This window comes from Dermacentor variabilis, chromosome 7 (assembly GCF_050947875.1).
Source record: "Dermacentor variabilis isolate Ectoservices chromosome 7, ASM5094787v1, whole genome shotgun sequence".
NCBI classification, from domain to species: Eukaryota; Metazoa; Arthropoda; class Arachnida; order Ixodida; family Ixodidae; genus Dermacentor; species Dermacentor variabilis.
In genome coordinates, this window is record NC_134574.1 from 43,682,605 (window position 1) to 43,697,155 (window position 14,551).

The following is a 14,551-nucleotide window of genomic DNA, read 5'->3' on the forward strand; positions in this document are numbered from 1 at the left end:
TTCTGTCCTCTAATGTGACGACTTTCGACTGAAGTGTATTGAATGTTTCTGCAATGTCCTCTATTCTTGCTACACGGCTTTCCAAATCGGCAAACTTCGAGGTGAAATTACACATCAGATTTTCCATGTTTGCCGGTTGTAGCCGAAGTGCTGCAACCTTGTCTGTAAGTTTATACTGGCCAGCCAGCAACTGCCTTAGCAGATCTTTTGTATTGGGGTCTCCCGTATTCGCACCGGGATTTAACTCTACTTCTCCGCAGAGCATAAGCTTGCACAAGCTAAACACTTCACAGCCAACAGAAATGCACTCTCATGGGCACGGCAAAACCAAGAGACAGCGGTAATCACTCACAATTGTGGAGTAATATTCACTGACCTGCGTGAAGTAGAGGAAAGGCCTGTTAGGCCACATGCCTATGCTCGGTCCGCCGTGCCCACTGAACTCGAAGGCTTGTGGATAGTCTTTTATAGGAGTGCTTGATGAGGTAACTGCTGGTAGACGGCGCAAGGCTGGTATTGACACGAATCACAGGAGGGCAGCAACAGGGCGTCGCTGATATGGATGAAGCCGCCAGGCATGCGTCGCTCGTTGAGCCATTTTGCTGAGATGGCGTTCCGGCAAGTCTAACCAAAAAAAACCTGCGTGAAGCAGAGGAAAGCAGAGAACTAAACATGCTTTCTGATCAGAACAGAGCATTACTTTTGCAAGCTACGAGCTCTAGATACCAGTTTAATATTTAGAGCCGGATTGAAGAGGAATATAAAGTATATCGTTAGTAGTAGACAAGGCTTCTGCCAATTAAGGGTATCCTCCCTTATTACAAGAGCATGCTTTGAAGGCCAGCAAATCCGCGAAAGTGAAAGAAGGGAGGCCCTACAATGCTGTTAGTTGTTTAACCAGTTGCACTTTATTAAACAAGTTATCGTATCGTCTGTGCAGCCATTCTTTTCTTCATACATAGCACGCAACGCTACTGAGGCTCTAAGGGCATTTGCCTCTGCTTGAAATCGCGATACGAACATCTTGCGTCACGTATAAAAAAAGAGGCGCCATGGACGTCGATGCAATATATAGTCGGGTACTTTGATCCCACAAAATATGACGCGACAGACTGGAACAAAGGCCCGTATTACAAAAGCGCATATGCTGAAATTACAGCCACTCATTGTGCTGGTCATGTATGGTGGGAAAACCGCCAAGTAATGGCAAAAACATTTCCAAACGAATAGGTTGTGCATTCAGCGGCTATTTACCACCGAACGAGCTAATTAACAAATTGCTGCGATTCGCGGTCACTCCCGCTTGCGCTCACCACCGCATACTGTACCGAATACTGGAAGTACAAAGGCGGATAAATAATCGGCGACTTGACGTAGCCTGACAGTCAAGAGTTGTAGTTTGAATATATGCAATACTTATCACAAAGAGAGGGTCGGAAATCAAAGCAACTCTACTGTCACATACGCGGAGTGAGACTTCTGTGATCGCCCTACTTACTGAGCTTTTAAGAGCGCTGTGGGGTAACTACAAAGGAGAGTGTTGTTGTTGATCCAGAGAAAAATTTGATTGCATTCTAAACAACCGCAGGTGCAATGAATTGAGTTTAGATAGCGTATGCTTAGCGAAAACTACCCAAATGAGAGAAAATAGGTATAAACTAACATCCCCGCATTGACGTATTGAAAGACTGGATTCAATGGAAAATTCAACTAGGAAAAGTTGGGAATAAGTTTAACCAGTAATAAAGGACAGTTCCTTTCTCGAATCAATGAAAATAAATCTTATAAAACATAGTTCACTATCAGAATGTACTTATATTTGTTCTTCCTTAGACTCCCTTTGAAAGCATCCAGGAGTGATCGCCGGTGTAGCGTTCACCTACATACCACTTTGCGAAAATAGCGCAGATGGCCTGAAAAGAAGAGATAGCGGCAATATGAATTCTTCGGAAAGCGTATGTTTTTGAGCATTAAATCCTTTTAGCTCCCGTTGTCGGCGACCTTCAAGTTATCTTGAGCCAAATGTCAGAGACGCTATCCGGAAACTCAAACGAGATTTTATCCTGAAAACCAGTCAAAACTTAAGAAAATTTGGTATCCGGTACCACACCCTTTGTGCACGACCGCATTATATACGCTATAGTTTCTGCCCTCGCAAGTTACATGAAGTGGTATGAGCCTTAGAATAGAAGATGAACAAGCGCAGGAGTCTGGGTTCAGGAGAAGAGAAGAAGGAAGTGAGAATAAAATGGTAGACAAGATGGACGCCAGTTCCATAGCAATACTTTCCGTCTATTGTGTCCATTAACTAGGAACGCTAGATTATTTTGGCGCAGCCGACAGCGGACTCCAACATGGGGGTGACATTTTTCCTTGAGGATACCTCCGCAGAGAAGATCATCTTTTCGAGATACCAAGCTTAAGATGAACCAGCGGCGGAACTACCTGGCCAACTCAACTCGGCAGAACTCGTGAACCTGGTTTTAGAGAAGCCTTCCATGGACAATGATGAACTTCGTCGAAAGGGTGCTGTGAAAGTGAACTTGCGTCTGGCGATCTTCGACGAAATAGTTCTTCAGCCGATGCGTCGAAAGGACTCTGGATCACAGTCGTCGACGGAAGAGGTGTGCCTCGTTCGCAACAGAGCCAGCTGGTGACATCGCTTATCAGCTCTTTAAACGCTGAGAAGCCGCTGACTAAATTTGTAGAACCCGATGCGTTCGGCGGCATGCCTTCAAGTCAAGATTCTTCGCTTGATTTCTATGAATATGCCGCTGGGAACAACAATTGGCACTCTAATGTGGACAAGATTACTAACATGCGTAGTTACTTAAGCGGTGTTGCACGGATGTGGTATGATATGCACATTATTGAAGAGGCTGGCAACTCTTGGAATAAGTGGAAAGAAAAATTCTTGACGACATTTCGAAGCAATCCAGTGCAAAGGTGGGACGCCGCGCTTAATTTCAAATCCAAGCAAGGCTCCCTCGTCGAGTATTTCTTTGACAAACGCCGCCTTTTAAAGCTGGCCGAGCCTATGCTTCCTCCTTCTTCAGTAGTAGCACTAATAATGCACGGACTGCACGCGCAAGTCCTGAAGCAAGTGCAAATACGGTCACCTAAAACTATGGACAGGCTCCCGGAGTGCCTTCACGACATAGCATTTACTTCAGAAGAAAATATAAGCGCTAGCCCAAGCAGTCACTTCACACTGTCCGGCGCGGATTGGTCAAGCCGTAATCAGCGAGAATGGCGCCACCTTGCAGGCTGCACAGAGAACTTGGGTTGGCGCGCTCCCAGAGGTCGAGCGAATAACGTCGACAGCGACCCTGTCCCCCTAGTTTCGGATGCTGAAGAGGCTCCGACGACAAAAAAAAAACTGATAAACAAGGGTGATCGGTCCGACCCGATGACCACAACTGAGACTGTTTATTTAACTTGCTCTAGCCTACTTCACATCCCTGTCAAAGTGGGAAACAGACATATGATGGCTTTGGTTGACAGCGGTGCTTCTGTGTCTATAATAAATGCCAAGCTGGTAGATGCAAGTCACCTGCAGTGTGGAAGAGTACTACGGGTGCAAGGCTACGATGGAAAAGTGACAACGCATAATCAATGGGCCTCAGTAAACATCGAGTTGCAAGGTCATGAAATAGAGAGTGAAGTACTGGTGACTTAGGGGGTGACGTATGACTTTCTGCTATCCAGACCAGATATAAAGAAACTAAAAATCAATGTATACTGGGACGATGTGGTTTTAGTGGAAGGCCTATCATGGCAAGAGACAGAGCCGGATAGAAAAGATAACCTGCGAGTTGACAAGTGCGCGGAGGATATTGCAACGACCTATCCTGAACTGGTATGCATAGGAAGCTATCCACCAGCGATGAAGTCACACAAGGTGCCCTTGGAACTAACCGACAAGACCGTCATCCGAAAATCACCTTATAAAATGTCAAGAGAGCGCAATGTATGGTTGAAGAAGCAATTGCAGGAGATGCTAGACGCCAATATAATCCGGCCTTCGGTGTCACCCTTCGCCTCTCCCATAACTATTGCGCCGAAAGAAGATGGAACTTTCAGACTGTGCACAGATTACAGGGTTCTCAACCGACAGACAGAACTTATACCATTTCCGATCCCGAAGATAGACACGATTATAGATGAGACAGGTGGTTGCCGATGTTTTTCACGTATTGACTTGTGCAAAGGTTTCTGGCAGATCCCGCTAACCGAAGAAACAAAAATGCACGCTCCTTTTATCACGCCCCTGGACCTGTACGAGTATAACCGGCTTCCTTTCGGCTGGAAAAACTCACCAGCATGGTTCCAGAATATTATGAACGAAGTCCTGAAGCCTTTCCTAGGTGTCTTTTGTAACGTGTACATAGACGATATTATCGTCTTCTCCAAAACAGAGGGGGAGCATCAGGAACACCTGTCCCAGGTATTAAATGCCTTGAGCTTGGTACACCTCAAGGTTAATTGTAAGAAAAGTGCGTTCTTTCAAAGTTGTGTTTCTTGGAAGAGTCTTTGATGGGACTACCAAAAGCACGAAACAAGAGTCCGTCGTGAGGATATCCCAACTGGTAAAACCATATGACGTCCACTCATTCCGCGTGTTTTTGGGATTAGCAGGACGTTTCCGACCCTTCGTAAAAGACTTTGCCATCAAAACAAGATGCCTCACGCGCCTAACGCAGAAAGAAGTTCCATTTGAGTGCGATGACGAATGTGAGAGAGTCTACCGTGATCTGGTGCGCAAAATCTCTGCTGAACCTATTCTACGCATACCAGATTTCACTTTACCCTTTGAACTGAATACCGACGCCTCACACTATGGGACAGGTGCAGTCTTGTACCAGAAATGTCCAGAAGCATCCGGCCTAAAAAAGCGACAAGTAGTAGGTTACTACAACTACACCGTTAAGCCACCTGAAGTCAACTACACCACTACTGAAAACGAAGCTCTTGTAGTTCTTAAAGCAATTCAGTATTTCCGTACGTACATAGAAGGTGCGAAGTTTACTTTGTTCACCGATCACTAGGCCCTCACTCATCTCTTGAATATGACCCAACCTAAGGGACGTATCGCCAGATGGGTGAACTATTTGCAGCAGTTCGATTTCACCATCTCCCACAGACCTGGACCCCTTTTGACTGATGCAGATGCATTGTCTAGACTGATGATACAGGCCAACAACAAACCATCGGAAGAAATCAATGAAACTAAATTGTGGGAAGGCACTAAACAATTGATTTTTATGGAAGGTCGCTATCAAGTCCCGCCAACGCTGGTTTCCAGGGTGCTTTATTTGTACCACAATAGCCCAGAATCTGGAGGACACGACGGATTTTGGCGCAACTACAACAAGATAGTCCAGAGATTTACGTGGCCTCACATGAAAAAAGCCGTCAATCGATACGTTCGTTCATGCCACATTTGTCAAGTCAACAAAGTGAAATATAAGCAGCCTACGGACGCCATGATAATACCTTACCACTCGAACGTGCCTTTTGAAGTTATACACCTGGATATCGCCGAGCTAAATAAGAAACGAGAAGGAGTCCGAAAAACGCAAGCTTTCCTTCTGGCCATAGATGAATGCACCAAGATGGTCGCGGCACGGGCGGGAAAAGTAGATGCGAATAGTGTCATCGCCCTTCTCGAACGGAATATGTTTAGGACAACGAGGACGATTTTATGTGACAACGGTCCAGCGTTCAACAGTGAAACGCTAGCAAGATGGGCTCGAGACCACAATATATTAATCCAATTCTGTGCGCCATACCATCCCGCAGCGAATGGGCTTGCAGAGCGTGCTATACGAGATGTGAAACAATACATCAGGATGTACAATAGTTTCCCTGGTGGTTGGAAATGCTCTTTAGAAGCAGCTGTAAAACATCACAATCGCTCTTACACCAGTGGCTTGAGATGCAGCCCACAGTTCGCTTCTTCAGAAGAAACCCCTATTCTTCAGGCGGACCGTGAACGGGGGCTGTTAGAAAATATCAGGATCGTCGAGGAGAGGAAACAGAAATCGCAGGAGTAGAGGTATCATAAACGAATGAAAAAAATCTTGACAAGAGACATTGCTCGGATATCCTAGAGATTCAAGTCACCGACCTCATTCTAGTTAGGAAAGGAGTAAGAGAATTCAGTGCCAAATATTATGGTCCTTACACTGTGACAAAGACAGCAACCCAGAAATGAATATTGAAGACTGTGTGGTACATTGGCGAACGTGGCTCAGTTGAATGTGCTTCGATTGGGAACGTTTTCAAGTATTACCCCAGGAGGGGTTAGCAAAAGAAACCTGGAAGGGTAAAGCGGTATGAGCCTTAGAATAGAAGATGAAGAAGCGCAGTAGTCTGGGTTCAGGAGAAGAGAAGAAGGAAGTGAGAATAAAATGATAGACAAGATGGACGCCAGTTCCATAGCAATACTTTCCGTCTAGTGTGTCCTTTAACTAGGAACGCTACATTACAATAGTATTGCTTTCGAGTTCTTAGTAATGTTTGTTCATACTGTCTCTCCAGGTGTCTCTTCTAGAACGCTGAAGCTTTAATTCACATTTCCCATGAAGACGTTCAACAGGCACATACAGGACACCATGTACTTGATTGTCTTCTTTGGCGCTGAGACAGCGTTGTCTGAGCTCTTTAAAGCGCCAGCTGTGCGTTATTCCGCGATTACGGTTTTGCGTCCCCTCGAGAGATGGCGCCATGCTGCGCCATCTGTCGCTGCGCAATCTTGCTCAAGCTGGGCAGTGCGCTCAGCATCCCTGCCGTCATTCGCTGCCTGTGGTGACACCTTCAATCCGTTTTCTTTTCTACCTGGACAGCGTCCATATGGAACCGTGCACAGTCTGCCGTGGGTGTTTGCAGTTGCGAACATGGACTACACCCATATTAAGATTGTGGCTAGTATCACCTCTAACCAATCTGCTTTGCTGGTGGCCATGTCATGATTTCAATTACTCTCTATTACGAGAGAGCCAGCATTTTTTTTTACTATTCCTTTTTCACTAACAACGGAACACACCTAGCTCTGATCATACGTAAAGGCCAAATGTACGAGCAGTTATACACTGCAGCTGAACTGAAATTATACTCTTAATAAATTGTGCAGAAAACAATAACAATAATTACTGACGTGAGCAACTAACCGGGCTCTTGATATAGAAGGCTATTTTCTTTAAAAGAAGGAATGCTGCCTGTGAAGGCTGTAACCATGCGTAACCATCAGAATAATTAGGTAGAGTTCATTGTTTATTTGGGTAATTCTGTGGAGAACAGAGTGACGAACACATCTGTAGCAATCGTATAGGAAGGCATCGAGTCCATCTCGGAGATCTAAGTTGTTTTCCGTTCAACGACGAACATTCCCCGCGAAGGCTACGCGCTGTTAGAGTACATGTGAAAGAGCGACCAACGAGCACAAAATCGGGCGAAAGAGGAAAATAACCATATTCTTTTGACGTGGTTGAATTACGAAGGGCTCACATATTTAGCATGTTAAGCCGCCGCGATGAACCCCTTTCAGAACAGGACGTGCCAGCGGTGTTGCAGGCGTCGCATCTGAATGCCGCAGGACATGAGACTTAAACAAAACCATGAATGTTTGTCTGCTTCCCAACCAAGGACAAGTTACTTTAGCTTGATGTTTACAGGCTGTTTGGCACAGACCTGTATAAGCACCACATTGCGGTAGGCGCACGACTGGATAGCAAGAACAGTGACGCGTGAGCGACGCCAACCTGTCAACTCAGAATACTTTAATAGCATCCGGTACAGTTGCTTGAGCCGAGGAGGACCTTCGATCCACTCGTCCTCATCGCTTCTGCAGCAAAACCGACTTATTATTGCTGGACAGCTAAAAATCTATGCGCCGACAGCACTTGTGCCGTAATAGCAGGACCACACGATGACCCCTGCAGTGATGCCAACATTGATGGCGACAAAAAACTCCATTGGCACGTCATGCTAGTCTTAATTATAGCCCACAAGAATGGCGGAGCGAGGTACCGTCGTGGACGTACAATTGTTAGACATCATAAAGCGGCAACCACGGGGCCGTGCTGGTGTTTCTAAAGCAAAGCTTTCTTTGCCTCTTCTCCCGACTTTCTGGGCTCTGATGCTGTGGTCTTGGTCGCGTGCGGCACTGAGTTTCTTGCATTGCTTCCAGATGGCGCTCGCCTCCTGGTCTTGCCCGCACGCGCCGTGGGTTCCTTACAGCACCTGTATATGGCACTCGGCTTTGCGCATCATGGCTGGCGCCGTTCCGGACCGGGATCCGTAGTTTATGCATATGACACGTGATGTGCTTGCTTTGGTATGCGATAAAAACGCGGACGCTGGGCTGCGGCGGTCGGGTGCTGCTCTGTCATAGTGCAGACATTGCAGTGCTCCACAGAATGAAGAATTCGCTTGGAGCTGGCGTCTCAGCAGCGTGCTGGCAGCGTATGCAGAGGGATCGCGTAAACGGGCGCCAGCAACATGGCTCAGAAGCGTGAACTCAGCGTCGAGGGCACCGAAGCCCGAACGGAGCGTCGGACGGAACGGGAACGCCTTCGCTGCCCAGCAAAATGTGGCGCAGATCCCTCGTCGCATGACACCATGGGCTGTGTGACGCAATAATATTGCTCAATCGCCTCAAAGAATATGAACCATCATGCACAACAATGTCTTAGGAAAACACGTCTCCCTGTGTGTTCTGCGGACTGCGCGGCCTAACTTTGGTGCAGACAAGCTAACGATTAGCATTAACTTACCACTCTGCTATTGTACTAAACGCTGAAGAAATTGTACATTAGCCGCCAACATCACAATCAACCACCGCCAGTGAAAGCGGAGAGCATACAAAGCTTCCCTTACATCGATTCTCACATTGAGTAGGATTCGCAGATTTTAAGAGCGTGGTTCTTAAATGCCTGTTCCTGCGGCGAACGTCCACGTCGGCAGGCCTAACCGAGCGAACCAGCACATCGAATTATGAAAGATTGAACGCGGTGCGCAGCACAGGATCAAAGGCAACGATACCGAAGAGAGCGCTAGTACGAAAACGGAGGAGGAGGGAATGGCAAAAGCGTGAGAAGAGTGTAGAGGCGCGCTAGACGGCCCCTGTGCCGACGATAGCTACTAGATTGCGTCAAAGCAGCGTGAATCGTCTCTTCGCCGATGACGGCATCGATACCATATATGGAAGCAGAGCACTCCATGAGCGACCGTCTCGAGGTCTGTCTGTGACGGATGTTGCGAATCGCACCCACGCGTAACCCACGCGCGGCCTCACGCGATCTCCCCATTAGCGAGGCGGTCACGCCACACTTCCCTCTGTTTCCAACGTGCCGCACGAAACAGACTGTCCGCACCAGCGAATATATCGCGAAATAAAAAGACGTATAGAGCTGTGTTCAAATTTTGCATTAGCGACTGCCGTACTTATCGGTGAATTTTTTGTGCCTCTTTCTGCAGACTACATTTGTCTCCTTTATGCGCGTACCCATGCGCTTCACCAGGGACATTGATGAACGCGACGTCTCCAATATTTCGGTTGCTGCCTGTGCGTGCAGTTGAAGGCCCCGCTAGGGCCACGACTATTTCGAATGACGACCCCTGGTTTTGTCTCAAAACTAGTAGAGTTGATAACATCACTTGTTCCTGATTGAAATCTCTCATAGTGACTTTCCAGTGGGCGCGATAGCTGCATGCCTGGCAGCTGCATTTCTCCTTCGTTGTTGGGCCGTAGTCAAATGCCTCACCTTCATTCCAATCCCTGATGGTTTACCTTCGATGAAACAAACGCTGTCTCAACACAATGCACAACACCCTACTGAAGTCTACTTGTCTCTCCTTGAATTAGTTCTAATACATAACTACTTTGACTTAGAGGAGAGTTACTCCCTACAGATACATGGTACAAGCATGGGTACGGCTTTTGCACCAACCTACGCGAACATATTTATCATGATTCTAGAAACAGATTTCCTATCGCGCTGCACTGCAAAGCCCCACACATACCTACGATACAGACATACTCATAATATGGAGACATGGTCAAGACAGTCTATATCATTATGTAGAATTTCTAAACTCTAAAAAAATTTAATTATGAGGTTTTACGTGCCAAAACCACTTTCTGATTATGAGGCACGCCGTAATGGAGGACTCCGGAGATTTCGACCACCTGGGGATCTTTAACGTGCACCTAAATCTACGTACACTGGTGTTTTCGCATTTCGCCCCCATCGAAATGCGGCCGCCATGGCCGGGATTCGATCCTGCGACCTCGTGCTCACCAGCCCAACGCCATAGCCAGTGAGCAACCACGGCGGGTCATTTCTAAACTCTGTTCACCCAACAATAACATTCACATCAGAATCCCCAACTGAGCGCATAAACTTTCTTGACACAACAATATACATTGACAATGGGGAGGGAGCTAAAGACAACGCTGTATAGGAAACCTTTCGACAAACAAGTGTACTTAGTATATATCAGCCACCATCCCAGACATTGCAAACAAGGCTTCTTTAAAGGCCAAGCCACACGACTACGTCATATTTGCGTTGAAAGCCAAGACTACATAGATGGACTCGATCACCTTAAAGAAACCCTATCAAACAGGAACCACCCAAACAATGACCTTCAAACAGCCTACACCGCTGCAACCAGACTTGATCGAGCCGAGGTATTCAAGCCCCGCCCGAGGATCACAAGAACAACCAACGCCTCTTGTTACTACTAAATTCTCATACGCACTCCCATAAGTGAGTAACATCCTCAGTAAATACTATCCAATTCTCACCAGCAACCAGAAACTTAAACTTTTTCCCGACCCTCCCAGAGTAGCCTACAGACGCAACACTAATTTTAAGGATGTTCTTGTGCACGCCAAACAAAAGACAAAGATGAAGTTGGAAACCAATCACTGTGGCCGCGCCAGGTGCTCCACATGCAAACATATTCAATCTACAACTGCAGTAAAAGGACAGCGTCGAATTACGCACACAAGGTAACTTCAGCTTTCACCTGCACATCAAGCAGCGTAGTATACTGTCTAGAATGCGCCGCTTCTAGCAAACGAGACATAGGTGAGACTGGACAACAAATTAATACAAGACTCAACGGTCACCAAGCGGACAAAAAGCACAATGTACCCAAAGCAGTAGCCATCCACTTTAATGAACATGGTTATATATTTGACAAAGCCAGGCTCTATATACTGCAAACAAATTTCTTTTCCCCTCGCGAAAGGAAGTATACGGAGTCATAGCTCATATACAAGTTTGATTGCCTACACCCGACGGGAATTAATTTGGCACGCGGCAACTTAGAATCTTTAATAGCAGTAACTAAAATCGGAAATTCTCATATCAACAACCAAGACACAAAACAAATTATGCCACCAGCTAACCTCAATTCTTAACCTCACCTACTCTTCCATTTCGAAAATTTTTTTCCGGCCTACTACTCAATTTAAAATGCTCTTTCAGGTTTTTACGTCTATATCAACTGTACGACACCCTTCTCCCATGTACACTTGCCCCCGCCCGCTTCTGCGCACGTCACCCTCCCGTTTGTTATTACGGTTTCGGTCCCTCCCCCCTTCTCCTTTCCCTTTTTTTTCATTACATATTTTCTTGAAACCCGCTCACCAACACATTCCAAAGTCAATATGCCTTTTTGGGCGCCTCAACCCAGAGAATCGCCATTTCTGGATGCCGCCGTAACGACACCTACGTTATATCTTTATATCTACATGCCATATATATATATATATATATATATATATATATATATATATATATATATATATATATATATATATGTATGTATATATATATATATATCAAGTAGGCAAAGAGAGATTTTTCAGGCTACCTTTCAAACGTAAAGAAATTGGGTGGTTCTACAAGGTAAACAGAACAACCATTTAATTTCAGCAGTTTCGATCGGTGGACCGATCTTCATCAGGGTTTACAATAAAATGGCAGTTCGGCCCTGGTAGTGAAGACACCAGACCGGTTGCCCGGTCGTTCTCAGATACATCAAACCGAGAGGAACAGTTGTGACAGCGATTGATTTTCAGCGCTTTGCCAGATTTACAGCTGCCTTTGGCGGCTATGCAGGGCAAGAGGAAGGCGGAGTCCCATGTATGTAGAGCAAGGAGGTCAGTTAGGGAAAAGAATGAAAGAAAAAGAAAAGAAAAAGAAGAAAATCACACAGGAGGAGGGAGGCGTAAGTCGGAGAGTGAGGGGGGCGGGAAGTAGCGGCAGCTAGGTTCCCGTGCACCCGAGGCAAAAAGAGAGAAAGCGTTCGCTCCGCAGGAACAGTGCGTGTGCTGCCGTTGTAGCGGGAGAGAGGGCGAGTTGAATCGGGTGGCGGGGGGCACAAAAGAAAAAGGGCCCATAAGGAAGACAGAAGAGCGTTAACTTGTGGAAAGAAACACAGTGTCATAGTACACATATACAAGGCACGGTCCGTTCCGGCAACTCTGTGGTCCAGCTACGGTGCGAAAAAAATGTAAAGCTCCAAAAAGAATATATGCCTGGGATTCGCAAAGCAAGTGCGCCCCTGGGCTTAGATTTAAGGAGCCGAGTTAAATAGCCGCCTTGTGGTCCAGTTTTTGAACGTTTAACACACAACTGACATCAAGTCATCTCGCGCGTATTTCAAAAAGGGCAATAGGTCACTCAGATTGACCACTTCAGTGGCAGGGTCCAGGAAACTGAATTGATTGGTTTTCCGCTCGCCCCCTTGAGGCGCATGCGGAGGGATGAGCAAGCAGTGAATGGCCCGCGTCTCAATTTTACAGTACAGAACATGTATTCGCGTTTCCTATGCACTCTCACGGCATATTCCGGAGGCACGTCAGCCGCCCCGGACCCTCATTAATTCCTTTATTGTACGTTCCAATTTTATGGATGAAAAAAGATTCTCTCTGCTCGCGTGCACGGGTGTGTTGGAAACCAGATTGCAAGAGCACAACGATCACGCGTACAAAGGAGCGATCTGGCAGCCGAACGTGCCTGGAGAGGGGTAAATTCGGGAGACTTTTCACATGCGCGCGGTGATTGTTGAACCGCAGGCGGAAAGGGGTCCCTGTTTGTCCAATATATTCTTGCTTATACAGATCGAATCGAATTTTGTACACGACTTTACTGGAATCACAGTCAAGATTTTCGTTAATTTCATATACGAAGGACGAGTTCGATGCTTCAGCCGTGTCTGCTGTTGTCCTGTGACGGCATACCTTGCAACGAGGTTTCCCACACGGTCGACAGCCCTTGGGCGTGTTTGACTTTTGTGTCCTCTCCCTGACTAAAAAATCCCTTAAATTTTTGTTTCTTCAATACACAACCCGAGGCGGCTGCTTGAAGATAGTAGCGAGTCGGATGCTCTGTTTCATGATATTCAAATGGCGGGTGAGAATGGCATTGACCCGCGGAGCACCGGTAGTGTATGTGAGGACCAAGTTCGGATCTGATTGTGTATTGGTATTGCTAACCCTTTCTCCCATTATCTGTGCTCAATCTAAGCTGCGGGCGCGTTCATTGGCATCGTCTACTATTTTTGGAGGATATTTTTTGGCGTATGACAGTAGATTTCAGTTCCTCCGCGTGTCGCTCAATTTGCGCAGATTCTTAAGAGACTCTTCTGTATCTGTGGGCCTGGGAGTAAGGAACGTCTGTTTTGCAGTGATGGAGTTGGCTACTATAAAAATGCAGATATTGCTGACGATCTGTCGGCTTTTTGTATAGGGAAGTGGAAATGCGACCGCCGTTCAGTGACAGAGTGACGTCGAGGAAGTGAATGCTATCTTGGGAGAAGTTGTGCGTAAAGCAGATTAACGGGTGCAGAGAATTGAAATTGGAAGTGAAGTCTAAGAGACTTTGTTCATTGTCGGCCCACACAAAGACAATGTCATCCAGGAATCGCTTATAGAATATTGATTTTACGGCCGAGTTTGCGAGGAAGGGTATTTCTAAAGATGCCATAAAGATATTTGCATAATTTGGCGCCATCTTCGTTCCCTTGGCGGTTCCACTGATTTGCAAATAATGCTTGTCCTCGAACTGAAATGATTATATTTCAGTACTAGATTTAGAAAAGTCTCAACTGTATCTTTATCTAATTGACAAGGTTGGCTGGAGCCAGCGTAAGCTGAAACTGCGGAAGCTATGCCCTCGGCCTGAGGTATGTTGGTGTACAAAGATGCGACATCCATATTGACCAAGTAACCCCCCGCCGCTACCGTCAGGTTTGATATCTCCCGAAGGAAGTGATTTGTGTCTTTAATGTACCAGCGGAATGAAGACTGTCAATAAAGCTGGATATTTTGTCCCTCACTGTTCCATTACTGGAAACGATGGGCCAACCGGGATTGTTTATTTTGTGAATTTTGGGAAGTAGGTAGAAACGGCCGGGGCCAGAGTTTTTTGGTATCAATGCTTGGAACGTCTTATCGGTTATCTGCCCTGCCTTGCGCAGAGTGGTTAGGGCGTCCTTTATTTCGCTTTCAAATTTCTCGGTAGGATTGCTT